The sequence below is a fragment of the Vidua macroura genome, chromosome 11 (genome assembly GCF_024509145.1).
Source record: "Vidua macroura isolate BioBank_ID:100142 chromosome 11, ASM2450914v1, whole genome shotgun sequence".
Taxonomy (NCBI): Eukaryota; Metazoa; Chordata; class Aves; order Passeriformes; family Viduidae; genus Vidua; species Vidua macroura.
The window spans coordinates 1895108-1922668 of NC_071581.1; the positions used below are offsets into that span (position 1 = coordinate 1895108).

The window sequence follows — 27561 nt, forward strand, 5'->3', positions numbered from 1 at the left end:
TTTTACCAGTTGTACTGATGGTAAATAACACAAAAGCTTTATGGAAAGGGAGACCTCAATTATTTTGAATAAAGTATTGCTTTACATCCTATAAGGTCACAAACTTGTTGGCAAAGGAGCAAAGGAAGGTGTTGGGTTTTGTCTGGAGCAGAACCATCAGGCCGTAGTCAGAAAGGAGAATTTTTGATTCCTGTTGTGGTGGTGATTTTGTTGGGAAAATGTGACAAGTTCCTGGCTCCCTTCCCTCCACGATCCCCGATTCCTGACAGACAGGGCTTTCCTTCCAGGCTGCCAGGTTTCCCTGGGATTCCCAGCCCCGGAGGGGATTTCAGGGGACACAGCCTGTCCCTACCAAATTTCCAGGAGTTCTGCCCATGAATATCTGCCTGCAGCTCCCAGGGCACGGGAGCAGCTCAGCAGCTGTGGCAGGAGCAGCCCAGGAACTTCTCCAGGACACACTGTGTGAACAGCAAACCCTGCCTGTGCTTGAGCACCACAGGAGAATTTCCTTTCCCAGGAAATAAATGCCTCTGAAGAAATGCATAGATTGCAAATACAGATTGAACGAACGATGCCCTCAGCTGGAAGTTCTAAAGGCTGCTGGCCATCACAGTGGCACCAAATTTCCAGGTAGGGATGTACAGGAATCTCTTATCAGAATCCTGAGCTCTCAAAGGTGCAAAGGTATCAGAGAGCTGTGGCTGTGGCCACCTGCATCACCCCTCCAACCCCAAAGCAGCAAAGCAAAATAAACAACAACAACAACAAAAGGAAATAAATTATTTCTGTCACTATTAAATTAGTCTGCCCACAGACCTGGGATAACCTAAATTCCCCAGGAGACAAGAAGATCTTTGGAATAAGATGAAACTTCAGCCAAATGCCGGCCAGAAAATTGTGGTGACACCACCAAGGCCAGAAACGCCTTCAGTCCCCCCAGGCACAGGAGCTGTGGGGGAAGCTGGGTGGTTTTGGGGGTGATCCCCTCCCACTGTAAGACTTCAAACTGATTGCTCCAAAACAAACATTACAGGTGGCTTGAATCTAAAAGCCAAAAATGGGAACTACTGTAAACTTAGATGATGATGAACTTAGAAATTTTAAATTCAGAAGGGATGTTCATTGCTGTCTAGTAGAAAAAATCAGATTTGATGACAAATATCACAAACACCTGCACTGTAACAAAATTCAATAATTTGGTGGGGTTTAGACTGTTAAAAGTGGCTTTTAAAGCAGTTTTGGTATATGTAAAGTTCATTTGCCTGAAGATCTCAGGTTCTATAAAGAAAATATCAAAGAAAATGTAAAACTACATAATTTTGTTAGTTCTCCTCCTGGCAAGGCCTTCTACCATACAGGAACTAAACTTTCCCTCTGCTACAAAATTAACCAAAGAAACTGCAGCTGAATCCTGCAGTCATTTTTCATCCTAATCTTCTGTGCAGAACTTTCCTCATGGCTCACATTCCAGGGTGTCAACTGGAAACCCTCCTCTCTAAGCAGCCTTGATTTAATGGGACAGAAATCTGACTGCGAGCTCCAAACACAGAGCCCCTGTTCTGCTACAGATGTTTTCACCTAATGCTTTTGAAACCCATTAATTTAAAAATATTTAGATTTAATTTCTTTAGAAGAGGCAAATTAGCACACATGCAGCTAGAGAAGTACTTTTGCTATAGAGACCAAAGCAGTATTTGCAAAATAATGTACATATTTGTCCTCAATTTTTGAAAAACACCCCAACCTTTTTTTTTAGGTAGTGCTCAATAAATTCTTACCCTCCTGTGGCTGTATTGAAAATCCCTTCCTTTCATTCAAGGTCTGTGTACTAACTTGGATATTGCTGTCAGAGCTTACCAGGGATTTATAGAAGGCCACATTACATTCCCACAGAGCTGCAGTTTCTAATTTCATTTACACATCACAAAGTCCCCCATGCTAAAGAGCAGCACAGAGAACTAGAGGCCAAATGTGGTCACTGAACTAAATGTTTATCTTCTGCTAATTATTTTCAAATGACATGTAATGGAAATAACTTATTTGTTGGCCTATTTTTATCTCATTAGCAACACTTGTAATTTCAATTAGGTTAATTAAGTAAAGTTCCACCAGCCAGGCAGCCTCAGTCTTTTATTCCTTGCAAATTTTGCTCCTTCTCTGACGAGTCAAGCAGAGTTTTGTTGTTGGGGTGGTGACAGGTGTTTTGTTAAACAGAGGGATTTGCTAAAGCCTGGTGGGGCCAATTCAGTTATCAAATGAGAAATGCAACTGAGAAGAAGGAAAAGGTAAAAGGTGTGAGTAGAAGAAACCCACAGGGGAAGAAATGCTGCGAGGGGTCACCAAAAAGAGGAAATTGCTCATGGTGGCTCCACTGGGTGAAGGATGCTGGTCTTACATAAGCCAAAAACTAACTTTTAGCAAGATGTTTTGCTTTACATTGAGGGCAGGCTGGAACCTGTAGCACAAACAATTCCAGCTCTGACTTGAAAAAAAAAAATCTTTCATTCTTTTCATTTCCTTCTCTGAATAATTTATAGTGCTAACATGTTTTGTCCTCTGAATTTGTTACTCAAAGTCCTGTTTGTTAAGAACTGCCTCTGCAAGGGAAGGCACCAAAGATCAGCTGGAAAGAGAAGCAAGGGGCTGCTTTAGGCTGCAGGTTCCAAACCTCAGCTGCAGAGCAGAAATAATGATCTCACTGCTTGCCACAGAGCTGGGGGAAGCTCAGTGTTACTTTGATATGTGACATTATTCCACATACACGTAATGAGTAACAAGCACAAAAAAAAAAAAAATAGCAATAACACTTAGATAGTGAGAAGATACTTTATTTAGAGGTTTTTTCAGACTAATACCTGGTATAACAGGAATTTCACCAAAGCCACCTTCAAACAGGGATTAAAGCAGCAAAGCGTATTTGTGTGTAGTTCTATAATGAGTGTACAGCAGCAGTTTATGCATTTTAAGGTCACACTTTCACACTGGAAACCCTTCAGCAGATCTGACATGTTCATGTGATTAAAGCAGGATAATAAGGATAATAATTTTGAAAATAATAGCCTATTCACTACTCTGGGTGAGTGCAAAAAATTTAGTCTTGCACACAAGCCCTGCACACTGTACAAAAGTCCTTGTTAAAGACATTAAAGATATTAAAGTGTATTTCAAGAAGTGCTTATTGACTGGCTTCCAAAATACACCCAATTCTCTACAATTCTGCACAAGTACATCTAAAAAAATTTACTTTTGAAAGAAAATGTTGGAACAAAGAGGCATTTATTCCTTTGGCTCTTTTCTTCCACTGTGAAAGCTGTGAAAGCTGTAGCCATGCAAATATCCAGCTGCCTTTATTTTTAATAAGCACTTACATGGGGATAACTTGGTACTGCTGAGAAACTCCAGACAGCTCTTGGAACAGATGGAAGCTTTACAGTACCTGAACATTGCTAAATACTGCTCTTAATACTGATCTGAATTTTAATTCTCATTTTCATACCAACCAGGTAAACCTGAATTAATTCTATTCTACTCAGTGATGAATTACCAGGCCAGAATTCTGCTTTTCTTTATCTTGAGCTTTTTATCCATTTCTAAACTGAAAAACCTCCATTGAAGACTATGCTTATCTAAGACATGGATCATTTAACAAAATAAATAATAAGAACTGATATTTTATCTTAGCAGCACCTGAAAATTTTCTAAACATTCTTAGGATGACACGTCAATTCCATTTTCATCACCTCATCTTGAAGCATAAGGGCATCACAGGTACAATTATTTGCTTTCTTGATGGTATTTTCTCTTCTGTCACAGTGTTGTGGTGAGTTCAAACACGCAGGAATAAGGAATTTTAAATCCAGAGGAAAATCAGTGATGAAGTTGTGGTGAGGGGGGATATTCTGGAAACATCCCAGTCTCCCCACAGAGCCTCAGCACTGTGGGTGCATCTCAGCAGGACAGGATGTCAGCGGATAATCCTTTCTTTGGGATCCATTCCAAATTTACAATATCATGTAACTCAACTTGGAGCAGAACTGTAGCCCTGGGGATTATCTCAAGGGATTTGATTGAAATTAACTTTTCTAGAGAAACTCCTTAGCATTCTTTGGGAATCAAACATAAGCCAGCCTTATTTCCCACACCTCTCACCTTGTATTTCTCTGTGCTCCTAATAGTCTGGCATTAAATGCTCTACAAAGGAGGAATAGCAACCTAGACATGGGATTTTTAATTTTGCTAATGTTCAGTCACAGCCCAAAAGACCAAAAATGCTTTATTTGATGCCACTGTGTCCTCACTGAGCTTTTTCAAGAACTGTGCCCCACAGAATATAATGGACTTCTAACACATTTGTTAGAAATATAGAAAATTCCAGGATTTTTCCTCTGTGCTTTGTGGAAAACCATATTCTAACACAGGGGGGAAAGGATTGGGGGTGCTATCCTTTCTTACTCACTTTTTTCAGTGCAACATAGAGTGGTTTCATAGGTGAATTAATGCACTGTTACTCCCCTTTGACAAAAGCAGAGCAGCTATTTAACAAACAAATAATGTGCCAGTACTTGTGAAATAGAACTGCCTATTGGACCTCCAAAACAAGCATGATAAAAACTAATTCTCTCATGAAAAAGTATCCTAAACTGCATAATTTCTTTATTTTCAAATAGTTCTAATCCTGACTACAAATAGAGTGGCCAAATATTTATATCACACAAAATATCAGGGGACATTTGTTCCTTAAACTGATGCTGACTGGTTCAGGAGAGTCTTAGTTCTGCTAAAAATCTGAAATTAAGTTGGGCCCCACAAAAGCTTGGACCAGCTGATAAGGACATAGATAAACACACAAATAAAAAACAACAAATGCCGAGCCTCAGCTCAAAAGTTCCAATAATATTCAAGCATCTCATTTAGGTATAAATTTAGATTTTTAACTCTTTCTTCCACTTTGCTTTGCTGGTCTCTTCCTTTCAAGAGCAGATGGCTCAAACAGAAGTTACAACTCCTGAGTCCTGTTGTCACTTGCTCACCTGACCTCAGTGACCTCTGAAAGGACTGTAGGAAAAAACCCTTTGACCTTTATCAAGTGGTCTGAAATCTGCACATGAGCAGAGATTAATCAATATCTTTCTCAAGCCCATGTCATTAAAATACTCAGCCATTTCTTGCTCTCCTTATCAAATGTTAATTATTGACACACAAATACTTTCAGCCAGAGATGCTCTTCAGGATGCCTCAGGGTTGATTCACTCAATACTCCTTTTGGTAAGAAATATTTCAGTGGAATGCTTATTATCTTAGGAATTTCAATTATTTTGATAATAGAAATTTTAATTATTTTCATAAGAATTTGTTTTCCCTTGAATGGCACATGAACAAAGTAGGTTTGGGTTTGTTATATTTATGACTTCTTAAAGGTTTTATTCTTATGTCAATAAGGCTTAAAACTTTCCCATTATCTGGTGTTCTGACACTGAACTTCTGAAAAATGTTAAATGGTTTTAACAATGCCAAATAAATGCATTCTCACAAAAACATACACAAAAGCAGTAATTTTTAATGGTATTATTATGTAAAAACATCACACTACTCATCAGCATTTTAAGAGCTCATTGAAATAATGAAGTGGCTCCAGTTATTTCCATTAAAAGGTTTATAAATAATATCTGATGTTTGGTGCATTAGGAGAGCATAGCTGGATAATAATTGAAATGTCAATACATCTTCCTGGTGAAAGTTTCTACTTCTGAAAGCAGCATCTGGCTTCCTGTAGGAAGGACATAGAATTCCCACCTCATGCTCCTTTCCACTGCTCATGATTTGAACAGTGGAGCAAAGCAGTTCTTGCCATTCCCACTCAATTGTTTCTCCAATATTAAATAAAGCCACATGCAAGGAAAAAACCCTATTTCTCAATCACTCACATAAATACAATCTCTTTAAAGACACACACAACCTTAGAGCCCTTTTGCCTGATTTTTCTTCCCTCTTTCATTTTGACTCAATAGCAATCTAAGAAAGGAGGAGGAAACAAGGCAAAGATAACTTAGACATGAAGCTGCTCCAACAGCATAATAAAAAATGATGAAGTGTCAGGTCCATCACCTCTATTGTTGTTAGCAGCCTCCTCATTATGCTGAAATCTTTCCTTGCAAAGAGTTTTCAGTTACATAACGGGATTTTTCATGAGCAATTTAGGACATTGTGGAGAAAAAGAGCAGCTTTCAGAGGCTGCTGTCTCTGGCTGTTCCATGGTGCACCTTCTCATTGAGCACATTCTCCTTCAGAACCCCTTGGACACTCTGTGGAATCTTACTGATTATGGAACTGGAATGATGATTGTTTTCTGTCAGAGACTCAGAGACAAAGAAAAAATCTGGGATGGAATTTTCCACAGCAAGGAAAGAGTAGGAAAGAAAAGAAGTTTAATCCCACACACCAAGCTGCCTTGCTGTCCCATCAGTGTCTTTCTGCACCCAGATGAATGGTAAGGATTTTTATGGCAAAAGCACATTGACCTTAATCCTCCTCAGCTGCTTCTCTTTGCCCAGCTGACCCACAGTTCTGTCTGCTGCTACTGAAGAGTTTATGAACTCCTGGTTTTCACTGCTTTCTCCTGGAGCCAAACCTCTCAGGTGCTGATGAGTCAGAGGACGTCCTGCAGGAAAGGCAATGGGAGATTTTTGCTATGAAAACCAGGTCTGATTGAAGTCTTCTTCAGTCTCAGACATGCTGAGCAGATAAGGGCATTTTGCTCCCTGAAAACTGATGAGATTTTTAAAAATATGCCAAAATTAAGTACCCTGTATTTTTCTGATACCTAATCAAAGTCACACATCAAAGTTTGTGAAAGAGATGAATACATAAGGAGGGGAAAGAGGGTTTATTATTTAATAGAGTATAAAAGTCTCTTAAGTCTTTCTCTACATCAAAATCTGTCAGGTGGTTTTAAAAATGAGATCTTACGTGGCTGATGTCCTGATCAAAATTTCAGAACAGCATTTAAACATGAATGTCTGCAATGGCACAACACAGAAACCACACAGGTAGATTTATTTGCTATTATTGCTGTTCTCTGAGTGGGATCCGTAACATGAAAATTCACAACAGAAAAATTCATCAGGACCCAGCACACTGGTGTGAGTCCAGTCCTCACTGCTGTTGATAAGATAAAAATTTGGTTTCAAGTATTCTTATGCAAATTTCCTCTGCATGAAAGAGTTTTCAATTAATGTAAATCTGGCACTGCTATCAGTGTAAGTGGCCTGAAATGGATCTTCCCCACCTAGGAAACAGATGGCACCACAATTGCATGGATGGAAATGGAGAAGAAAGGAAAACAAGGAGAAAGCAAAAGAGATTTGGGTAGAAAACTGGTGATTTGAAGAGAGGCAGAAGCCCTTGGCAAACCGAGCTTGGTGTTTGAGGCCAAGGCATAGCAAAGCAGGGAAATTGTGCTGCAGCACAGCCCTGGGGCTGGGACTGCACAGGAGCAGTTTCAGGTGCTCCCACACACACCTGGCACACCTTGAGCTGCTCTCAGCACATCTCAGCCACCTCTCCTCCAGCCCTGCTCAGGGCTGGCCTGACCCTGGGCAGTGCTGGACACGGGGGGCACTCAGGGTCTGCAGCCCGCCCAGGACACCACAGCCCATGCCGCAAAGGCCCCGTCTCTTCAGAGCTGAACACACAGGAGCAGGGTTTGGATCATCTGGCAGATGTGTCCAGGTGTATCCTAAAAAGTGTCCAGATGTATCCTAAGAAGTATCCAGAAGTATCCTAAAAAGTGATGCTTCCCCATTCCCACTGCCCCTCTCTGCTGCGCACCTGCCGACGGAGAAGGGTTTGAACAGAGGGAGCTGCACCCAGATCTGAACAAAATTTTCATTAGTTTGATGGCTTTATAAATAAATTACAAGTGAAAATGTTAGCACTATCAATGAAATGTATTCCATCTTTTTATTTTTAAGAAATGCACAAGTTTTTTTCCTCCTCCAAACTAATTAGGCTCATAACCCATGCTGCAAGGTACAGCTGTTTTCCTGACACCTCCGAGTTCAGCTGACTCTGAACTCCATTTCCTTGAACCCTGTCCACACTTGTTTCAATGGCAACAGCCTGCAAACACAGAAAAAATACCCACTTTAATTAACTTTTACTCCTTTCCAGAGGGTGTTAAAAGAAAACCAAGAACTATTACAGAGACAAAGTGAGCGAGCCTTCCAGGCAGTGAAGGCTATTACATTCAATTGTTTGGCAACACTTCTATTCAAAACTAACAATTTCAAAGACTTATGTTCTTAATAGAGCAGGCTAAAACTCTTCTGATGAACAATTTGCCATCAAAAACTGCTGATTTTCTGGATCAAAACGTTCTCTGGGAATGTTTATTCCACTAAAACTTGTGACAAGCAGGCAGGCTGGCTGGAGGGCTGGCAGCTTGGCTTGGAAGGCTGCCTGGGAGCTGGGCTGGCAGAAGGAGAGAGGCAGGCTGCCTGCCCAGCGTGTCCTGCCCAGAGCTGCTCCCCTCCTCTCACAGGTCAGACACATTATGCATTATAATAATTTTTATTAGTGAATTTGTCAACATTTCTAAGCAGAAAACACAATAAATAGATCAATTCAATGCAGCATGTTTCAAAATGTACTTCAGTACATTTGGCATGAAGATTCTCTTTTTTTTTTTTTTTTTAAAGTAGCTTAAATATTTTCTGGTGTGAGATACATGTATTTTTATTCTAATTCAAAGCAATAATAAAAAACGCCAAGTAACACACTGGAGCTTCTGCAGAATGGGAGGTCCTGGTTTCAACCCCACAAACAACTCCATATTCCCAAACAAAAGCATATTAAGCTAAGCTCTACAGACAGAATTTGAAGATAGTTGCTGCACAATATTTCCTTTACTTTTCCAATAATGCAAGGAATTGATTAATTTGTCAAAGCTTGGGGATTTGTGGAAAGGGTTACTCTCTTTTCTTGTTCATTCTAAGCTGATTTATTCTCTTAAAAAGTGAACTGTTACCTTTAAAATTACCATAGCTGACACTGGCAGGACTTGGAAAACCCAGATTCTGCTTGGGGAGTTAAAAGGCCTTTGTTTCTACCTCATATTTTATCCTGACCACACTTCAAACTACAGTAATTATAACTTGAATTCATTAAAAACTGTTAGACGTTGCCCTCACTAGAATAATCACTCTTAAAATTTCCAATGAACTAAAAGAAGTTATTGTGGCTTAATTTTCTTGAAAACTTTCAGGGAAAGTCTAGTTTTGGTTGGTTTTTTGGGGGGAGTTCTTTGATTCGGATTTGTTTGTTTGTTTGTTTTGGGATTTTTTTTTTTTTTGGGGGGGGGGGTTTGGGGTTTTTTTTGTTTTTGTTTTTTGGGGTTTTTTTTGGTTGGTTTTTTGGTTTTTCTTCATGGCACTGGAACCACATATAGATTTTGGACATTCTCTCACACGAGATGTTTTTAAGCTTTATTGTTCTATACAAGGCCACAGCCATGAACACATGGAACAAAACCCAGAGAATTCACAGACCTGCTACTCAAGATATTTTACACCACTGATGAATTGTTTCTACCAGAAATAAAATGTCTTTTACCAGTTTGACACCACCATTTTGAACATCTCCACAAACATTCAGCAGCAGAAGTAGAAACCTGGGTTTGACTTAGAACTGGTGAATCTGTTTGTTTGGGGCTCTTCCTGTTCTGAAAACCCTTGGTTTCCATGATCTCCAGAAGTCACTGTTTGTGTTCAGAGCATTTAAAAATAGCTTTTCCCTTGCCCCACACAGCAGATTTGCTCCCTGCATTGCAAATCCTAAATTTAGCAGCCATGAATTCACGTGGGGATGGAAAGGTGACATAAGCACAGTGATGCCAGCAGGACATATAGATTAGGGAGTATTTATAGACCAAAAAACCCAATAAACCCTTGCCAATATTGCCTGACCCATGAGGGAAGGACAAACCTGAAATTTCTTGTCTGTGTGTTATTTCCACATAAAAACTGAAATAAATTCTACCCCTGCAGTGTACCCAATTACCATGGAAAATACAAAATGCACTGCTGATACAATGGCTCTGCTCTGTGAGAAATATTAAAAAGATCAGGAATAACAGAAATAAAACACCTACTTGACAGAACTCCCATTGCAAGGAGCGGTGTAGGTGATTGACATAGGTGATTCACACAGCTCAACTTAGAACCATAAAAATTACAAGAGAAAGAACTCCTAAATTAGGCATTTAAGCCTGCAGGTAAGAAGGTAAATATTCTCTTCCCTCTTAGTGTCACCTTCCTTTGAGTCAATATTGATTCAAGCTTCCTATCACAACTGTATTGTTTTATAAATGAAGCCAGCTCTGGAGTTAATCACAACCAGGCTTTCAAAACCTGAAGAAGAAATGCCATGAACATTTCAAACACCAAAAGATTCCATAAAACCCAGTTTGTGCTGGGTTTCCACCACAGTTAGATATCCTTGATTTCCCATTAGGAACCCAATGTGTGACTTTACTGGACACTCTTCAACAGATTCCACGGGATGCAAACACAAAATCTCAGCTCCCTGTTTTCATTCAGGACAACAGGGCAGGACCCTCCAGTCATCCCTCCTTGTTCCCAGGTGTGTCACCCCAGCAGAGAGAATCCTGGACCCCACCTGGGCAGATAAAGTACAAGCTTCTGGTCAGAAAACCAAAACCCAACTGAGCTGTTCTGCAAACATTCCAGAGGAGCACATGGCATGGCCAATGTCTGCTTTGTGGATGAAGCTCAACCACAATTACAGGGCAAGGCCTCAGCCTCTCGTGTGAGGTTTTTCTTTGTGTTTAACCACTGCAGGATAAAAAGATGTGACAGAGCTGATTTACCTTCTCACTGATGGGAGCTTTTGCTCAGGCAGAAACAGGATTTCTCCAAAGCCCTAGAAGGCTAAATGCTCCTTTCTTCACCCATGTGAGGGAAGAGATGACATTTGAGATTTTTTTGGACTAAAGAAAGCAGAAATTACCTAAAGGCATCCACTTTAAAAACTGTTAAGCTTTTCCTCCTCCCCACTGCATCCCCCAGAACTGTTTTTCACCTAAGGATCTCCAGCCACCTGCAGCAGACCCTCACCTCATCTAAATCACCATAGTCCCTACAAACATAAACTGAACTGATATAAATCACCATGGTTCATACAACAAACAGGATTCTGAACGTGCTATCAAGTGCAAAACTTAACCAGCTTTAAATCTTGTCCTGGAAAACTCAGGAATGATTTGGAAAATTTGTTAGATCAAGGTGTCTAACAATGCTCCATAAGTTTAAAATTCTGCACTTTGCAAAACAATTCCCAGCCATAAGTAGAGTTGACAATGACCTTTGGTGAGAAGAGTTCATGATAAATCCATTGGCTGAGTTACCTGGGAGATTCTCTCCCCTGCAGCTTTAAAAGTGTTGGGTTTCTGCCTTGTACACCATTAGCTGAAGAGCTACAGAGTCTTTAAATGTTGGGAATGACATGAAGGAAACAAAACCAATCAAACAAAACCAGGTTTAGCACCCAGGGCAGCCCACAGGGCAGTGCCAGCTTTCAGAACTGACAGTGAATTTCTAGAATTGTGCTGTTTAAACTGCACAGGGAGCTCTTGTGGGTCTCTGTCTTCTCTTAATCAAATATAAGTTTTACTGGCTCATTACTGCCAATTAGGAAAGATTTGCCTTTAAAAATTTATTGAATGCTGATGGAGAACAACACAAACTCTTATGAAGCACAATATTAGTTAGACATCAGACTCTCGAGTAAACTCAGAGAATAAACAAGAGTAAATATTCAAGTTTTCTATCAACTGTGTGAGATCATCAGAGCCTCTATGCTTTGCTTATCACTGAGGCAGCATTTTCTTTAACCCATAGGTTCAGGGCTCTGACCTGAACTCCTTTCCCTAGGAAGCAAGGAGCAAGCACACGGGGGATTCAGAGGTGTTCCCCTGAATTGCTGTAGTCATCATCCTTTTAAAGTCAGTCCCTATTCAAACCTCACCCAGAATCACAGAATCATGGAATCACAGAGTCATGGAGTGGTTGAGATTGGGAGGGACCTTAAATCCCATCCAGTGCCACCCCTGCAATAGACAGGGACACCTTCCACTGTCCCAGGCTGCTCCCAGCCCCAGTGTCCAGCCTGGCCTTGGGCACTGCCAGGGATCCAGGGGCAGCCCCAGCTGCTCTGGGCACCCTGTGCCAGGGCCTGCCCACCCTCACAGGGAACAATTCCTAATTCCCAAGATCCCATCCAGCCCTGCCCTCTGGCACTGGGAGCCATTCGCCCTTGCCCTGTGCGCCTTTGCAGGCTCCTGTAAGAGTCCCTCAGGCCTGCCTGGCACAGGGCATTTTTCTGATTACAGCTGCCTTGCTCACCTGTCCAAATACAGAACACCCACATTTAAGTACCTGTAACCGTAAAATCCTTAAAGGCAGATTTTTCTTCTTCCATGTTCCCCTGAACAAGCTTCACTGTCCCATTAACAGAAAATGTTGTTTTATTTTCTATTGGTGTTTCTTCCATGGAGGGTTTTTTGTTGCTGTTGGGTTTAAAAAACAAAAACAACCCAAGCTCAGTTACATTTATGACTAAATATCATTAAACTGGTCTTGTTTCTGCCATTTAAAATGCTTGGGTTAGCATAAAGTGTGGCCTGTTGAAGCACATTGTATCTGAAGGACCCCCAATGTTCACAGTTCAGGCTTTTAACAGACAAATTCTCAAACTCACATAAAATTATTTTATTTACATATTACCTAAACTGCACCTTTAACATTTTAGACTGGATTTTATTGCTGTATAACATACAGTGACAGAGAGAGTTGACCAATTACATCCCAGATAACCAGAGAAAAAACTTTCCCTTTTTTTTTTCCCACTCAAACATCTTTTTATTCCCCCATCCATCCCTAGTCCATGACTTTTAGAAGTCCCACTAAAAGACTAAAGGCCCACTAAAAGGAACAACTCAGGAACTTTCTGAGAATCCATCTTCTGGGGGGGGGGGGGGGGGAACCCCTATTTTTAAAAATCAGATTTGAAAAAAGATAACCTAGAAATGTAGTTATGTACACCACTTTTGTCTGTAAAATTCTTCATGCTCAAGGAAACTTCCAGGCAGAAGTTAAGCCCAGAACAAGGAGCAGCCCAGCAGATAGGTCAGGACATGACCACACTTCCTGGCAGGAATTAGCAGCAGCATTCTAACATTTGAAGCCTCAATCAGTTGGTTTATTGACTTTCTGTGGCTTTTATTATCTGCCTTTTCACTGATAGATAAATGAAATTAAAGGCTTATTTTATCTTGATGTAGAATAAAAACAATTTAGGGCTTATCAGAAATCTTGGGTTTCAGCCATCAAGTATTCTCTGAATTAGATGCTGACAGGATGATGTGAGTATTACTTATTATCTTTATACTTTTTAAAGTTAACTCTTGCTACAAAAATATTGTCATAAACCAAACAACCAAAACAAAATAATAAAAAATTTAAAATACAAATTCCCTATGTATATGATTAATCTGCATGCACATCCTCAAATCCTCGCTGGGAAAAAAATAATTAAATCTTCCTTACTTAGAAAAGCAGTGCCAGCAATGTTGATGAACACGTGTGCAGATGTGTAGTTCTTGTTCATAAGGGCCATTTCCAAAATCAAATCCGTGCCCTGGGCTGAACCAAGGAGTTTCTTTCCTTTATCCAACATCATCACCCTGCCAGTATTAGTGACAAGTCATATAAAGATTCCTGGCGACGTTAAAGGGCTTCTCAAGAGCAGCCCACAATTTATAAGAGCATTAAGCTGATCTTTAGAGTGTTTGTGGAGTACAAATGCAAATGGGGCTGTTGCTAATGTCTCATAATGTCCCATATTTCAGCTGGCAGCCTCAGCCTGTGAATTTCCCATGCACCACAAACGCTCTGCACTAATGAAGACGAGGCAGAGGAAGCTCATAAGTCTCTTGTTTGTGTTCTAGCATGAAACCAAATCTCAGCATTTGCAAAACCCCCAGAAGCACAGCTACTAAGATGTATTTCTTATCAAGGAGTGTTATTTGTTCCATAATTTAACACTGAAGCTGCATTTCTAAGGGCAAGCCCTGTTTTTTTCAGTGGTTGCCTCCTCTGCCGCAGCTCCCTCTGAAAGGGAATCTTTTTCTGAAGTGTCACATCCCACAGCACAGCTGGGATGAAAACCTTCCTGACATTCTCAGGAAAAACAGGCAAAGAAAGAGGTGAAAATCCGTACTAAAAGGTTCCTTACCTACATAAAAAAATAATATACATGGCCTGAAAAACTTTATGTGTCTATACAAACCCTTCTGTACAACTCCAGCTCTCCTCAGGTGCACCTGGAGCTCCAAGGAAAAGACTTTCTAATATTGAAACACCAATGTGGAGAATTGTCAGGGGCTGAACAAAGTGGGCTGTAAAGGGTAGGGACTCACCTGCCCCCAAATTCATGGCCGTGGGGAAGGATGGTTACCTTGACCTTTTTGAGGGTTTTACTATTTTTTAAATTCTCTTTCAAGCAATGACTGTTCCATTGAGCAGTAGCTTGAAATTCAAAAAGTACACAAGAAATAATGCGTATAGGAACACCCAGCTCTGGCTTCAGATGTGTCCCCCCACATTCCCTGCGACTCATCCTCAGTGGCTTTCTACAAGCTTTAAAAAGCAGAAACAATATTGTCCTCCAAACCAATTTTAGCTTCAAAATTTTCCACGGTTTCCTGGCTACTCTCAGCCTAATCTGCTCCCTGTGTCGAGCTGGTGATTCAGTTCATACCTCCCAGGGTATGAGCAGGAGAGAAAACCCTGCTGTGGAATCAGGGGTGGATATGCATTTCTAAGGAGTTTATATTCAGAAGGAAAAAAAATGTCATCCTTTAAGCCATCCTTTGATCAATTTATTTCCCAAGCACTCTGAGTAAATTTATCTGACCTTCCTGTTAATTTTGTCAAACAATATTTTCATCTGACAATGGCTGCACTCTTCTGATTATTTCATCCTCTGGAGTCAAATCTTGTGATCTTCCTGCAGAAAAGTCTCATATGGGATTCTGAGAGTGTTTGTCCCTACAAGCATTCCAGAATTCTACTTAAAATAAAAGGAGAAGCTGCATCACAAACATTACCATAGAAACAAAGTGCTACAGACAGAGTTATTAGTGAGAATGAAAAGGAAAAGCTAATTCATAAAGATAACTCCCAGTCTGTAAAAGACACAATTCTAATAGAATAGAAACAGGTTTTATTAAGCACTGAACAAACCATCCAAATAATATTACTACGTCCTTTATTTAAACAGGGGGCACCATCATTGAGATGAAGCTCAAAGAGCCTGACTCTGCAGCCTTCATAGACATTCAAGAACACCCTCGTGCTTGAATTTGTCACATCTTTTCATATCAGCCCTGATTTCCTTTTGCCCAACCACCCCACCATTGTCTGCATGGCATCCTCTCCATTCACTGCAAATGAAAATGTGATTCCAATAAGTCACCAGGACTGGGAGCAGCAGACCTTATCTAGAAGCTATTTTTCAGCAAGGCAGCACTGTGCTCTCTCTGTTTTAATCTCCTTTGGTATATTAAAAAATATCCTGCTTTCCTCAAGGAGGAGAAACAACTCCTACCCCATAATAGTCTGAGATGCAGACATGTCCAAATTAAGGGCACAGGAGCTGTGATGAAGCTTTGTCCTCCCTCCTGCAGCTTTTCCCATCTGCAGCTTTGGAGAAACAACAGCTCAAAGGAAGAACTGGGAGCAAGACCCAGACTGAATTCTGCTCTTGTTTCAGATTGTGCTCTGCCTTGAACATCTTCAGGATGCCATAAATTCACCCTAATAATCACCTTGCCCCGAGCCTTGCTGCAAATTCCATGAAGCTCCACATCCCCAGTCCTCTGCAGAGGCTTTACTTCATTTCTTAAATTTCCAAACTAAACTACTATCTTGGTGTGACTAGGATAACATATTTAAAAATCAGAACAAAACAAATCCACAACAGAGAAATGTTCTCCATCTACTTTTATTTATGCTGACAAAGTCAATTTTAACTTGGGAATGCACATTTGAAAGACTCTTTAACAGCCAGAAAGTTAAGCTTTTGATTGGATTTCTCTGAATGCATTAGATACATACAGATTAATATATAATATATATATAATATAGATTTACCCCATCTTAAGTATTTAATTACTTCAAATCATTGGCAAAAACATTCAGCTTCTCAATAACAGCAGAACTAAAAAATCTCTCTGATTTAACAATGCTGGTGGACAAATCTTTCTGTTCTCACCCACTGTTGAACAAGTGTATTAATTCTCCAGTTTTATCATTGGATAAAGGAAAAAAAATGAAGAAACCAAGAAAAAAAGAGCAATATGCACTATTTTCTACTTTTGGAGAAGGTAATTCTTCAATCTTGAACACTTCAAATTTGCATTTATACTTAAATCTTTTATTCTTGGAAAGTATTTTCAAATAATTCTTGTTTCGTACAAACAAGTTTCAAAAGAAGGGCAAAATGAAGACCTGTTTATAATGGTTCAAATTTCATCCCACAATGGCCCCCATAACATGTAATCCCTCAGACATTGTCATTTCATCATTTCAAGGTGCTCATTAATATGAACAGGGAGAGTCAAATGCCCTTTTAGCTTTTAGTTTGGTTTATTTGTTTTTTGGTGTTTTTGTGTTTGGTTTTTTGTTGTTGTTTTGTTTGTTTGTTTGTTTGTTGTTTGTTTGTTTTGGTTTTGGGGTTTTTTTTTACATATTCAAGAAACAAGCAAAGATAAAAGTAGACAGAGGAGAAGCTTTTAATTTTTTTACTCCCCCATCAGCCCCTGGTTTGATCATCACTATACCAGAAGACAATACCCTGTAAAACACATTTTCCTTTTGGGAGCCTGCAAGTTCAGGACTTTTTAGAAAAAGAGAGGCAACGGAGGCCCTGATTCTTCAAAGCTTTCTCCAGACTGGCTGTTTTAGTATCTCCTGCTACGTGAAGTTACAGAGATGAGTTCCCCAAACCCTTTATTGTAGCAACATTTCCACAGTGATTTAAAAATAAAAGAAAAATAAAATCATAAATTTCCCAAGTAAAACACAGATGTGTGATACCCAAATTCTTATATAGTCTTGAAGTGCCTGGGAATTAAATTTTTATCACTCTCCTTTAGACCTTGTATAACATTGCTGGTTTCTGCAGAGGACCCCATCAGATTTTTCTCCCACTCATGCTGAGAGCACAGCAATGGAAACCTCCAGGGCTGGGACAGAGAAGTGCTCAAACTCTGTTTGCAGTGCCCAGAGATCTTCCTCATCATCAACTCTCTAAAACTGAAACAGCAGACAGAAAAAAATCTTGTATGAAAAAAATGAGAACAGGACAAAATGATGCTTTGTGATGAAACCTGTATTTATTCTGTAGGTGTGATAGTGGTTTTTTCCTTTTCCTTCATTGCTATGCATATTCATATATTAAAATCCAAGCAAGCTGAGGAACAGCTGGGTAGTTAGAGAGGATCAGTGTTCATGGAGCAGGAGCAGTTTGAGATCTTTGGGCAGGGCTGGCTTGCAGCAGCCAGACTGCAGGACATCTGAGCAGCCAGAGCTCCCTGGCATGCTGCTTTGGGATGGGACTGCAGCAGGGCTCCCAGGATGTTCCACACCTGGGTTAAACCCATCCGGCCCTCACAGACAGCCCCTGTCCCCTCTGGCACAGCGGGACTGGCACCACCTCAGGGGGCACCTTGGACACCAAACCCAAACCAGCTCTGGGGAAAAAAATATAAATATCAATGTCAGGGCATGCTCTTCTCAGCCTGGGGAGTCCCCGGCTCAGCTTTAGTCCCACTGAGGTCAGCAGTTCAGGGAGCACAGCTTTCCTCATTTCTACCAAAAAACAAAGTGGGGAAGTGAACATGGAAAAAAACCCAACTTTCTGATTCCTTACTGTGCTGCCAGGGAATTTTTAATGGCTAAATGTTGAGGTTTTTTTCTCTGTGCCATTGCATTCTCCTCACACTCACCTTCCTTTAAAAAGCTGGGAAACACAATTATATTACTATTTCTTAAGACTTTAAGTCATAGAAGAAAACTCACATCAAAGTTTCATAAATCCATATGATATTTTGAACAAAAGCCTCCAATTTTATGCTGTTCCTTCTCATTTATGTTGTCAGATGTAGCGTGGCATTAGGCTTAAAAGGTAGACAGTACAGGCAACACAGGAAGCAAGAAAAGCAATTAAATTTTGTGTGTTTACAAGTGAAAGTCTGCTGTAAATAACCATGTCAAGTAGATCTTGCTGTGGGTAGGTGGGATCTGAATATTGAGAACTAACTGGAAGAAATGGCAATTAGCAACAGACTGCACAGGGCAGAACTGGAATCAGAAAAAAACTAGATTTAGCCAAGCTGGGGGATGCATAAAAATAATAAAAAAGAGAAAAACAACAAAAAGTAAAGAAACACTGATAAGATGAATTGGGGAAGGTTATAGGGCAAGAGAAGAGGTCACCATTCTGTGGTTTGGTCCTCTACATTTTTTTTTATATTCTGCAAATGTTTGATTCCTCATTTATGAAGTCAGGTGCAGCAGTCTGCTCCACACTGCCAGCACTGACCTTGGAACAGTCAGGCTAGAGGACCTCACAGCTCCACCAGGAGTTTTACTCTCCAGGGGGAGAGGAAGTGTGCACACACCCTGCCAAGCCTGAGGAGAAGAGCAAAGCAACCCCCACTGCTTGTCCTGCACAGAGCTCAAGGATTCCCACAGGCCTGGGGGGTATTTCCTCCTAAGGCTCCTCAACCGGAGATATTCCTTTCTCCCAGGCCATGCCCAGTGATGAAGATCTGTTACCTTGCCAGTCTCCACCACGCCAGCAGTGGGAATGTCAGGATGTAAATCTGTACAAATGTCAGATGTAAATATGTACAAATATTAGATGGAAATATGTGCACACATCAGTGTGCAATCCTGACAGCATTCCTGTGAAACCCTCAAGGAGAAGTCCCAGCAGAGTTCAATCCAATTGTTCTGTCATTCCTATTCCTCATCCTTTGGAGAAGAGAGTATCTGATCAGGGATGAGAGTGGACTTTTTAAGGGTAAGAAAAATATAAAGTAATATGAAATATCCAGTGCCAAAAGGAGCCAGACTGCAAGTTCTGTACTGATAGTCTGGCTTGGCATTTAGAGATAATACAATAACACAAACAGCAGCATTCATTGCTAAATGTTTTGTCAGTAGACTCATTTAAAATCAGCACTTTTTTTTTACTTTTTTTTTTTTTAATACTCATAAAGGCTTTCATAGCATAAAAGACCCTTCCAGTTCTATCCAAATCTTGCATTGCCTGATAAAAAATCTCACCATGAGAGAGAGTTGGCCACAGCTCATTCTCTAATCATTGCCTGGCATTAAGAGTAGTGAGAAATCAATTATAATCACTGTTAAATAAGGGGTCACCATCAATATGCTCAGAGCCTTGACAGAAATGTGTTAAGAGCTCAATTGTTAAATATAATTTCATAACGATATCTTTCCTGTGATCTGTATAAATGTAGGAAGCTGAAGGGGGAAGGAAAATAATTGATGTAAGAAAGTGTAAAATGATGAATAAAAATTAGGTTTATTTAACAATATCCAACATAACATCATCCCTGCAGTTAAGGTATTGTCCACAGCTGAAGAGGGAAGATCACTGGAAGCTTTGTAGTCAATCTGATGAGGCTGCAAATACAAATAATCCAGCAGTTTTGGGGTCCAGCATAAACACCCCAAAATGTGTGTTTAAAGCATCACACAGTTTTGGCTGGTTCAGCTTGATGGACAAGTGGCCATTTGGCTATTTCAACTTGAGATTTTATTTTCTAAAGTTTCATTAAAATTGAATACTATTTTTACCCTATAATTACACATGAATATCATCTGCTGCTGAATAAAAAGGGCAGCTGAAAAGTGCAAACCAATTTTGTCCTTTTCCCTCCTCTCATGCTCCCTCCTCAGCCTCTGTCTCGTGTTACATTTGCTGTTAAATCTCCTCATAGACGTCAGGCTCTAATCTCCCCTCTGGAATACTCACCCTGAAATCCATATGATTTCACAGATAAATTCTGGTTTAGTTCATCCTACTGTTTACAAAGTCCTTAAAAAAAGACCATCTGACAATAATTCTACAATACAAAAAACTGTGCCAGGTGACAACAGTACCATCACTAGGAAAATAAATCAGGTTATTTCATTACCCATCTTATATTTTGCTGATATTCAATTAGAAATTTGAAGTCTTGAACCTGTCTGCATCCAAGAATGCACCTTCAGAAGAAAACAACGAAACCTGAGGAATTCTAAAGAAATGTAACCCAAGGGCTCTATTTCACTTCAAATTTTTGTCCACCATTCTGTGGACAAAAGTGTCGGCAGAGTTTGGGGTTTTTGGGGCTTGGTTTTGCATTTCGAACTATGTATCCAGATTATAAACTGAGCCAGTAGCAAAAAAAGAAGTCCCATATTTTAAGGAACAGAAATTCCCTGTATAACTGCATGGACAGCTGACCCACAGAAACCATGAGAAAGCCTGGATCATAAGGATGGTTTCTTTTTCTGCCCTCCCAGTAAATATTTTTCCTCAATATATGCCCCAGTAAATCCACACTGAGCATTTCCTCCCCCTGTTAATGACATACACACAGCTCCTGCTCAAACTCAGCTCCTTGCTTTTTCCAGGCATTCTCAGAAGAGAAATCCCAGTTCAGAACAACCTAAAGGTGCTTTCTCATCATCCTAAACAACAGAAATGATTCCCTCAGCTCTGCTACTCCACTCCCACGTACATTTTTGATGTCTCGAGCTACAACTTCATTTATAGAAGTGCCCACCCTCCAAAGCTGGCAATTGAATTGTGAATAGCAGCTCCGAAGGTCTCCTGAGAGAAGCAGGGCTGAACCAGCAGAAGCTGTCCTGCTCTTTGAATTCTGCCTCTTGAGCAATCAGGATCTGGAAGCACTAATTCACACAAGCTCCTCCTGCATGAAGGAACAGCAGAACACTTCTGTGCTGGTCAGAACCTCAGCATGGAGGCTTTGTCTGGGTTTCTTCTGCAAAGGAATGCTGCACGCTGGGTGTGTGAGAGCCACTGGGGTAGGTGGAATGTTCTGTGCAGCAGGACGCTCCAGACAGGCAAGGAAGCAGGGGAAAGGTGCCTCAGAACCACACCTAAAGCATTCAGTGCTGGGTTTCCTTGGATTTCTTTCCAGCCATTTCTATCTCATCTCTACAGACAAGAATTGTCTCATCTGCCCTTGACAAGACATAAATTAAGGCACGCTGCAAACATGTTCTATTTAAATAATGGCAGAGATTCTCATTTCAAAGGACATTCCATTTTCCCTTACAAAACATTAGCATATGCTTCTTAAGTGCTCCTGAAATAAAATTTGTATCACCACAGTCACGTGGCATTACTCTGCCTGCAAAAGCTGCTCTCAGCTGCCTCCCAGTTAAGGCTTGAACTAGAATTTCCTTGCTGCAAGTGTTTTCTCTCTAAGGTGGATAATTTTACCTCTCACTCCTCCCAGAAATTACAAGACAATCTAAAAACATCTTCCACTGCTGTTTGTGTTGGGAGAATCTCTTTTATACCAGCCCTCCTTCCAAACAGGAAAGCAGCATAAATTCCATAAACACAGGAGAACAAATTCCTGGGTTCTCCTCAATAAATAAATACAAGATTTGATTTTTCATCGACCTTAAAAATAGTATTATTTTTAGCATGCTTATTAAAAGCATTGAATTAGCAGAACAAAAATGAAGGAATTATGTGCACATTATAATTTTTTGTTTACAAGCCCTAATTAACACCAGTAATTCTTGACAAGTTATTGTCTCAGCTTGCAGAGCCCCTGACCTTGGCCCTGCAATGTCAGAACCACCATCCCCAGAAGAATGTGACCTTTCGTATTTGGTTTTAAATTACCCAGTGTTTCACCTTCCCAGGATACAGCTGGCTTGATTAAATAAAGGTATTCATATTCATAATATTACTTTAAGAGGCAGGGATAAACCAAACTATTTCTATACTTTCAGACCAGTCTCTATTCTACTGAAATTCCAATAATAGCTCATGTGGGCTCGAATTAAACTTCTATTTCCCCACCAGCTCTTTAGGAGAGATTGTTTCCATACATTGCAGAATTAGGCAACTATAATTAATTTAAATCTTAAATAAATAGGCTTAATTTCTGAGTCTCATAAGCAAGCAAGAGCACATTATTTACCACACTGTTCAGCAATAAATGGAAATAAGCTCACATTCTGGTGACTGATTTAGGACTCTGACAATTCCATAAAAAATAGGATATTCACTTAAAATAAGCAATGTCCCTTGGTTTTATGTGCCAAACATCAATATAGAGTGGACCTGCTACAAAAACAGCAACGCTGAGCAGAGATCCCCCAAATTTAGGTTCAATCACACTTGAGTGGTTGAAAAAGAGCCTTACTATTTAAATGTGATAAAAAGGAGGGGAACAAGGGGGAAGGAGCAGGTGAGAATACAAAAGTAGTTAAGACAGGATCCATTTGGGAACAGAAGATCACATTTCTTTAAAAACAGAGTGATTTTATGCTGCAGATTCAACCTTGATGGAGAGTTCTGTAGGAGTCAGAGTTAATAAACAGGAGTCTTTCATTGTGAAGACAAGACATGGAGCTTCAAGAGCTCAGGACATGAGAACTGTTCCCCTTTATCTACCACACACCCCATGGATTTCTGCAGATCCACATAAAACTCCTGCATTTCCTGAGCTGCTCCACTGCCAGGGCTCTGCCCATATTGATTAGGGATAAAACTTTGCAAGGACAGCCAGCAGAATTCAGCAAACATAAATCAAATCAGCAGGGCTGCTTCTGATCCAGGGGAAAGATTCCTACTGAGCCCATTTTGCCACTAACAGGGCCCCGTGTCAGCCAGACAACACCTTGATTTCATGCTCCTATAATGAATAAATTCATCAAATTCAGTCCTTCGTGGGGCAGAGCTGCTGCCTCAGCACACCTTTCCCACTCTAGAATCTGGGCTGATAAATTTACCTTCAGACATTGTTTTTCCTAAATAGCCACTGTGTAAACACTCCACCAACATCTGTCATCACGTTGTTCCATGAAGTCCCTGCAATACCAAGGTTCAATGTCAAACATATCAGCACAATGAGTGAAAAAGTTTATTCCAAACTTGACTGGGGAGCAGGGCATGGTTTTGAGGACACTCCAAACAGCAGAATGAAGGTCTCAAAGATACTGGACTGTTCCAGTTCCAAAGTGAACATTCCTAACGAGCAGTTCTCCTCAGAAGCACACACAGAGTAAGCCCAGGGCAGGGGAAGACTCTACCGCACTTCCACTCAGACACACAAACAGCTCTTCCTTGAATGATAATGACCTCAACTCAACAAATCACAGTTATTTCACATTAAAAAAAAAAAAACCAACTAAAAAATAAAAAACAAACTAAGCAAGGCACCAGATAGAACAAATAACTGCTGATCTTGCTGGGAACTTTAATGTCCAAACCTCTGCCTTTTCTAACCTGGGCTCACTATTTTGCTGTTAAACAACTCAATGTCTTTGTGCCTCCTGAACCGTGCCCATTACAGAAATAGTTCCTAGGCTTTGTCACTGCTCTCTTGAAACTTAATATTTCCACTTTTGTTTCTTTATAAACATCTGAGTGCCTGAGGCAGCAGATGAGAAAAAGCTGGCACAGTAATCTCCCTCAAAGTTCTCTCATTGCTGTGTCTTTTTCACATTTTCAAAATTCAGAGATGAAAAGATCCCTCTCAGCCAGGAGAATAAAAAACTCTCCTTCTTTATTAACCTCTTGAATTAATAGATAAGTTCTAGGGAACACAAGGAAACAAAGAAGAGCATCGAGGAGAGGAGAGGAGAGCATCGAGGAGAGGAGAGGAGAGGAGAGGAGAGGAGAGGAGAGGAGAGGAGAGGAGAGGAGAGGAGAGGAGAGGAGAGGAGAGGAGAGGAGAGGAGAGGAGAGGAAAAGAAAAGAAAAGAAAAGAAAAGAAAAGAAAAGAAAAGAAAAGAAAAGAAAAGAAAAGAAAAGAAAAGAAAAGAAAAGAAAAGAAAAGAAAAGAAAAGAAAAGAAAAGAAAAGAAAAGAAAAGAAAAGAAAAGAAAAGAAAAGAAAAGAAAAGAAAAGAAAAGAAAAGAAAAGAAAAGAAAAGAAAAGAAAAGAAAAGAAAAGAAAAGAAAAGAAAAATCAAGCGAAACAAAAAAAAACCAACCCCACCTCTCCAGGAACTATATTTCACTTATGAAAATTATGAATTTTCAAACCTACCCATTTTATTGTGACAGAGAAACCAGTTAAAAATCAAGAAATGTGTATTTCCTAATTCATTTGTTTTGCCATCACTACCCCATCCTTACAGCATGTTTTTGGCCAAATAAAGAACTCCCTTTTACAGAAGCTGCAGTGTAGCTGTGACTCTATTTGTCATGTTTTGATAGTGCTGCTTTGGTTTTATTGGAGTTAATTTTCCTCAGCAAGCTGAAGGGCTTGCAAGGCAAAAAGAAAAAAACCCTGTCAAAACCTGTTCTGGCATCCTGTGTTTCCTAAATCACTCGTGGACATTTATGGCAGCAAGGAACTTGGTAATTAAAACTCACATTCTATGGCTGTTCAGAAAAGTCAAGGCTCTGATACAAACGACAATTAATAGCCCATACTTGAACCACACCAATTACACAGAGCTGGCAATTAACATTATTATTCATAAATTATAATGGGCAATGTGTTTTGTCTAACATGAGCAAGGAGGAGAAGAAGGGGGAATGACTGATGTTCCATTTCTGCTGCTCCCCCATCAGCCAGGCCTTGGCAGCAGCCCAGTTCAGCCCAGTTCCCCACACCCCAAAGGCCACTCCAGTGGGGTTGCACCAATTCAATCCAATCAGGTTTGCTCTCAATGGCTCTTTTCACACACACATGAAACCTGGACCACACCAGCCTCTCCCAAATGGTGTTTGGGGTTTGTTTTCCTTCCTTTTTTTTATTTTTAATGGGATTTTTTAATGTGGTTTAGCAAGGTTTTGTGTTTTTCTTTTTTTTTTTCACAATGCAGCTTAGGATAAATCAAGTTCCTATGGAGATTCTATGTAGCATGCAACTTTGATGTTGTTTAAATTAATAACAGTAAAATATGAAGGTTTAATACAATATAAGGTTATTTATCATAAACCAAACATAGTTTATTTCATTAGCTCAAAATACAGAGGCAATTGATACTTGTCACCATTGGCACTGCAGATTTTTCTCCCAGGAAGAAAATTCTGCCATTCCCAATGATAAAAAATAAAACTAGCATCCTATTTATAGTTTAAAAATAGTTGTTGCATAGGAGGCTATACATTCATAATCAGAACTAAGTATTATTTACAGGTGTCCTGGATTAATTTGATTTTAAGGAAAATGGGAAGGCACAAAAACCTGAAAAATTTGAGGTGGTGACATCATCTGAATTGCCTGAAAATTTGGAAACTCCACTGGGCTCCAGCAGCAGGGGTTTAGCAGAGAGCAGACAATTACAAGGTACTTTTAGTCACATGGTTCTGAACCTTGAGAGAGAGTTATCTACAAATTGCTTAAACCCCTTCCTACAGTAGCAGTTCCTGAAATTTCATTTCCTTCCTCCATCAATTTCTTATGTTTTAAAATTTCTTATGTTTAAAATTTCTTATTTCTTTAAAATTTCTTATGTTGGCTTTAAAACTTTTTAAAGCCAACCAAGGCCAGGTCATAGTGTCTCACTAGCTAATATAAAATTTAGAATATTTTACTGTAACAACAAATTTTGGCCTTTCAGATTTCAAAGATGCACCCGTTTATACCAAACCTGTCATTTTCATAGCTGGACTAGATTTCTTGTATTATGTTATGTTTCAGTTAATACCTTTAAAGTACTTCTTCATTTCTTCATAAAGCCTTTTAAAAAAATTAATTAAAAAAAATGTTTCTCAGAGTTACAGTCCAGTCTGAGTAACAAACTCAGCTGCTGTTGGTGCCTCCTTGGAAGAGGTTCTCAGGCTGACACAGTGTTCAAAAATGCTACAATTTTAAGGAAATTTGCAGTCATTTTGGGGCAGTAATGCAGTGTCTAAACCCTCTGACATAAGCAATAACCCTGGAAAGCTTGAAAAGGATGAGATTGTTGATTTAATCAGGGAGGAAGGTCTGCTTTGCAGAAATCCTCTGCTGAGCCCAGAGGTGATTTGTCCAGGACACGCAGCCTGGGACATTGGGACTGGGCTGAAGGCACAGCCCTGCTCCCTCTTCAGCTGTCACTCGGGGAAGGGACACAGATCCTCATCTAGGGAAAACCTCCACTGCAGCATGTTTGTGTGATTCGTTCAGGACCAAAACAAGGACATTAAATATGCATTTATTACTAAAACAAAGGGTGATTTTATCAGAGTTTAAGTGATGATTCCAGAACAAGTTGGACACCACACCCACACAGAGCAGCACCTTTGTTCCAGGGTATGAAGACACACCAGTTCAGCCCCAAACAGGAACAAGATTATTAAATATTTCCTGAAATCCCTTACCTTCCCTGCCAGCCACACTGTCCTGCTTTGCTGTGTTTCTGTTTGTCATTGCTTCTTTTTTCCCCCATTGGAGTCCCACCTTTCTTCTGTGTCTCTCTCCTAAAAAACATAGCCAAAAAAATTCTCTCTTTCTTAATTGAAACTTGCTATTTCCACATCATTTCAGATTTCAACCTCATAACAAACCTAAGCATTGCTCTCCTCCTTTTGTCATTGGTTGAGACATTCAGCTGCTTGCACCAAAGAACCTGCATTTGGGCAAACTCAGCTGAAGACTCATCTTAGTGACAATTTAAATGTTATTAGTGCACCGTTACTAAACTTGGCAGCGTAATTGTGGTTCAGCAAGGATTCAGCTTCAACTCCAAAAATAATCTACTTAGATTCATCTCATCCTTGTTTGTGAAAGTGAAAAAATCACCTGCACATTCTTTTTGGGAGCTGCTCTGTGTTCAGTTGAGGGGAGCTGGTGAGAGACTTCCAATTCCAGACCAGCAATATTTCCAAGACCAGGATCTACAGACTTGTTCAGCTTTTGATAGAGGCATCCTTGCTGTCAGTTTTCATTTTTTACTGATCCACGAATCCTAAGAAATCCTATTAGAAATAACAGAAGACACTGCCTTGCAAACCCCTGTTCTCTCATGCTCCAACATCCTCATTTCCACAACTGCCTAATTGCATTATTTCACACCAAATTCTTTACAACCTTCCTGTAGTAAGAATTCTCTGTTCCTCTATAAATGGAAGTCCTGGATTTAACCAATATTGAAGAGATTAGGTTCCCTTATGGATTGATAAGGAATGAGAAGCACTGGTTTAAAGTCTCAGCAGAGTTTCAGCCATGAAGAATGGCAAATGGCAGGACAGAAACCCAAAAGCTG

The 27561-nt window shown here is 40.0% G+C and overlaps 1 long non-coding RNA gene across 1 annotated transcript; it reads right to left on the bottom strand.

Annotated features, from left to right (window-relative positions):
- Nucleotides 1-19703: 19703 nt before the first annotated feature.
- Nucleotides 19704-26770, bottom strand: LOC128812954 (uncharacterized). The gene is made up of 3 exons (XR_008438880.1): nucleotides 26678-26770; nucleotides 23151-23229; nucleotides 19704-19790 (listed from the first exon to the last, which is right to left on the bottom strand). It is a non-coding gene; the product is annotated as an uncharacterized LOC128812954 (long non-coding RNA).
- Nucleotides 26771-27561: the final 791 nt, after the last annotated feature.